The 4,874-nt window shown below is 34.8% G+C and overlaps 1 pseudogene; it reads right to left on the bottom strand.

Moving 5' to 3' along the window:
- Positions 1-512: 512 nt before the first annotated feature.
- LOC120159128 lies at positions 513-2,876 on the bottom strand (annotated as a pseudogene).
- Positions 2,877-4,874: the final 1,998 nt, after the last annotated feature.

Here is a 4,874-nt window from a genome sequence, read left to right as displayed (position 1 = left end):
GTTTAATTTTATCCTCAAACTATGACTCTAATTCTAAATTAATCCTTAAACTTTTGAACATTCAAATTTTATTCCTAAACTATGAATCACATTCTAAATTGGTCCCTAAACTTTTAAATCTTTCAATTTCATCCAAATATGCAATCCATTTCAATTAAAATTATGATTGTAGGGTTACTATATCTATTATATATAAAATTATTGATTGGGTTTAATATAAAATTATGATCGTATGGTTACTATATCTATTTATATATAAAACTATTGATCGACTTTAATATAACGAATCGAAAACATGTAATTCGTTATTTGAAAAGAAAAAAAACCCAATGAGATACCGTAATGAATTGATTGGAGACTTGATAGTTGACTATTGTTGCTTTAAAAATTTCAAAACGATCATCCAACTCAAACAATCGCCAATACAAGGAATACGTAATAGTCTTATTTTTATCAAAATATAAATAATAAATAAATAAAACTGAAAGTGATTTCTTCAAGAAATCCCCCATGATTTTTAAATCCTATTGTTCCATTTTTATGTTATCTGGTGCTTTTGACCATGCATGGGCAGCCCCTATCACGTTGTTGTTTTTGCCGTCTCTCTCTCTCTCTCTCTCTCTCTCTCTCTCTCTCTTCTTTTTAAGATTCAAGCTCGCCTACATCAGGCAAGGAACCTGTTTTTGATCTTGATGATGAATACCCCCCTCCGATGCCTTTGACTTCTTCCGTCGAGATTTCTTTGGCATGTCGGGCATGTCGGTGGATTCGCCACCATCGGTGCTGCGGTTCGAGTGGCGTCTGCCATGGGAAGAAGACGACTCCCGACCGGGGGACTCCATCGAGTGGTTCGACGAGCGGTGGCGTCTGTGCTTCTTGCCCTTCTCGCAGTCTTTCAGAGACTCGTCGTCTGTGCCGCTCTCTATCGATGCCTTGCGCCTCGATTTCTTGTGCTTCTCGATTGGTGGCAATGGCTCATGATTTCCTGCCACCAAAATCACCTCTGTGACATTACTTGTTAAAGGGGCAAAAACCCTCTTTGTTTTTGTTAGGGCTATATAGGTTCCTTCACAAACACGGTAACGTCCTACTTTCGTCGAACATTTTATCGTCTAACCGTCAATAGTATCGACTTTTAGAAAGTTATATTAAAAATTTAGAATACAAAATTATAAAACTTTATGAACAAACCTAAATCTACATCTTGTAGATCATTGGCTAGAGTTTGGGATGAGATCTCTTGAGCTGAATCAAACCCATTCATCTGCATGAAGAACATAACTTATAAGAATGTAATACATGAAAGATATATCATCTATGAAATAGATAAATGAATCCGATATATAGGGTAAAATACACAAATGGTAAAATATTACTTTATTGATTCCTTTGATTATTAAAAGTTGCTTTGTTGAGTCTCTCAACTATTAAAATTTATAAAATAGTCACTCAATTATTATATATTATAAACTTGTCATTTTCTATTAAAAATTAACAATCATCTGAGTTGAATGTTAACATGCTAATTAAGATATGACAATTGTTTGATATTATGATATAAGATTTCATCATATCTCAGTCAATAGTTATAGTAAAGCTCAGACCACCATCAAATTTTTAATGGAAAAGGGCAATTTTGCATTTTGTAACTTTTAATAGTCAAATGACTCAACTGAGCAACTCCCTATAATCAGAGGACCATTTTATAACTTTTAATAGTTAGAGAATTTAAAAGAGTAATATTCTATAGTCAGGTGACCATTTATATACTTTTCTCTTATTTATATTAAAAAAACATAATTTAGGGTAAACTATACATTTAGTACCTAAACTATCAATTTTAATCCGTTTTAATATCTAAACTTATAATTTTTTTCAAAATAATATCTAAAATTTTGTTTTTGTTTCATTTTATTACCCATTCAAATTCACCGTTAAGTTTTAAAAAAATTAAAAATTTAAATACTAAAATAAATCAAAATTGATGATTTAAATATTAAAGAGGTAGTTTACGTAAAACGAAGAAAATCATACCCAGCTAGGCTTACTGGCAGCAGGACCATCCATGCCAATATGAGCAACATGCTTTACGTCCGTAGGATTCCCTATTTGCATTTCTTGTTCTTTTTCTTTTTCTTCTGCACTCAAAATTTGTCACAGTTCAGTTTAGTTGTAAAGGAGACTAGACGTATAGTAAGTTATTCGAGATCGAATCCATCAAAATTTGATAAATACTCGATTTAAATGAAATCAGCTCGAGCTCGATTCAAGTTTTTAACTATCCTAAACGAGTTAAAATAAAATAAAATAAAATAAAACTAGGGGGGGAATGGCTATATACTCACCAAACATACTGTGAAGGTTTCTTAAACCTTTGAGAAGACCCTTCATATCTGGTGCGAGTAATTTGGGATCCTTTGGCAATGTCAATACGAAATTAACAGCATCAGCCGGAGAAGAAGATAATGGAGCGGTATATGTTCTCATTCACAATAACGCCATTCTTTCGATTCAGAATCTCTCCTCCCTTTTAACGATGTTTGCGATCCGAAGAAATCAAAACCTTTGGTTTTTCTTGATAACCAAGCGACGATTTGGGGAGTGGGATAAAAAAGGTATGAAATCAAAAAGAAAAAAAGGCCGAAAACCCTTTCGATCCTTGATTGTTGAAGCAACGATTTGTTCCGTTCGAATTGGGGCTCGTCCACAATCAAGAAAAGAGAGAGGGGGAGATGTGTGTGAAGGGTGGGAAAATCACGAAGAATGAAAGTGAAGGGAAAGGGGAGGGATGTTTTGATTGGCGGGCAGAGGGGGCTGTTTGGTCAACGGGAAAATCGAGCGTTGACCGCTTTTTCAGGTGGAGATGCCCCTTGGGAGGAGGGGAGGGTTTAAGCTCAAAGCTCCTATTTTTGGCCTTTTCTTTTTCCTCTTTTTGTTTTTACAATATTTATATTTAGAATATTTTATTTCCTACCAATTAATAATAAGTTAAACATAATTGCTTTTTAATTGCTAATTTCTCTCTATTTTAGAAAATTAGTCCCACAATAAAATTATAACTTAAAATATATGTATTTCTGTTTAAAAATTGAATCGAAAATAAAGAAAGATATAGATCGAGTCGAGTCATATTTTTTATAAACATAATTTTTTTTATATATGTATTTCTGTTTAATATTTTATATGATCTGATTTTTAAGATAAAAACACGAATTTCACTCAATCCAATATATATATATATATACTGATAACTTTTTTTATTTACATCATACAATTTGTTGGTATAAAATTTAAAATTATTTATATTTTGTAATCTCTAAGATCAAAATTATGCATATTAATTATATGAATTCTAAATCCACCCAATTTTAATTGCATTTATTGTGTGACTCACTTCATATAACACATTAGACTATCTAGAAAATTTTAATGTGAGTTCATTAACATTAATTGGAATATATTTTATTTAAAATATTAAATATATTTTAAAATTACATACAAACTACAATAAATATCAAATATATTAATATCTAGAGGATTCCAAAGTGTATTTATACATTGTTTACTTAAAATTACATATATTTCAAAGGATTTACTCTAAAATAATTGCTCAAATTATACCGTTTGTCCTAAATAGGTGTCCAAACTTTTATTGAGTCATTCAGATGCCTAATGTTACAAACGTTACAACTTTAGGTGATTGGGTCGTAACGATCGTTAATTACATGTCACGCTCTGATAATCCCTAAATCCACATCGATCGTGTTTGTTTGACATCGATCGGACCTCCACTATACGAAAAGCCAAACCTAACTATAATCGTCGCGTCTCCGAAATAAGAAACGACAAAATCACACTCTCGCGAACTCAAACCCCAAAATTCATGAAACCCAAGCGATCCAACGACGCACATGGCTGCAGATGAGACAATGGCCATCTATGGAGATGGTAAGGGTGGCGGCGATGATGGCCATGGCCCCATGGCCGAGTGATTGCTAGACTTAAAAAGGAAAGGGATGAAGCCAGGTCTTTGCTTGCACAGGCTGAGAGGCAGGCCCCCTTGCCAGCATCAGCTGCTACTGCCGATGTTGCTGCTCTTAGTAATGGAAAGCGAGGTTCTTTCTCAGTTTAGCTAATTCTGTATCCTATCTGAAAATCATTTCTGTGATCATAGCACCAGAGGATGAAGATATGGGTCCTGGTTCAAAGTGAACACGCTTTGGGGTTTCTGAGTGTATTATTGCAGAGTTAACAGAATGTAATGCAGCTCTGACACGACAGCGTAAAAAGCGTCAGGTACTCTTCACCCTGTTTAGTTTGATTAACTCCAACAATGTCTTTGATGTCAATATCTTCGTATTATCCGATCGGGTTTTAGTTTAAGAATTGAGGGGGGGAGGGGAGGGCAGGTCAGGTATAAGCTATAGATTTTCGGGTCGGAGTTGGGGCGGGTGAAAATCCATTAATATGAGTCAGTTCTGTTTCGACAGGTTGAAGACCCTTCAAATCCCATGGGCTATACTCTGCTGCTTTTCATCATGATGGTCTCATCACAGACACCACAGAATCCACTGTTAGAATCTGGGATGTGAAGAGTCGGGTATGGAGCAAATCATGTTATGAGACCTGAACTTCATGTTTTCCGATGATGCATTCGTCTTCCGGTCATTCCTGACTGCCAGCTGAAGATGAAAATGAAATGTTCTCCTGTATTTGCAGGTAGAGCAACTTGTGTCAAATTCGGTTCAGATGCAAAGTACTTGGCAGTGGGATCAATGGATCGTAACCTCCGTATATTCGGCCTTCCGGAAGAAGATGCTAATGGAGTCTTGAAAGGCCACTTCAGTTTAGCTTGTTCGACAAGTCGGCTCTGA

Source organism: Hibiscus syriacus, unplaced genomic scaffold, assembly GCF_006381635.1.
Source record: "Hibiscus syriacus cultivar Baekdansim isolate YM2019G1 unplaced genomic scaffold, ASM638163v2 tig00111342_pilon, whole genome shotgun sequence".
NCBI classification, from domain to species: Eukaryota; Viridiplantae; Streptophyta; class Magnoliopsida; order Malvales; family Malvaceae; genus Hibiscus; species Hibiscus syriacus.
The sequence above is the reverse complement of the archived record's forward strand: the minus strand, read 5'-3'. Positions and strand labels throughout refer to the sequence as shown.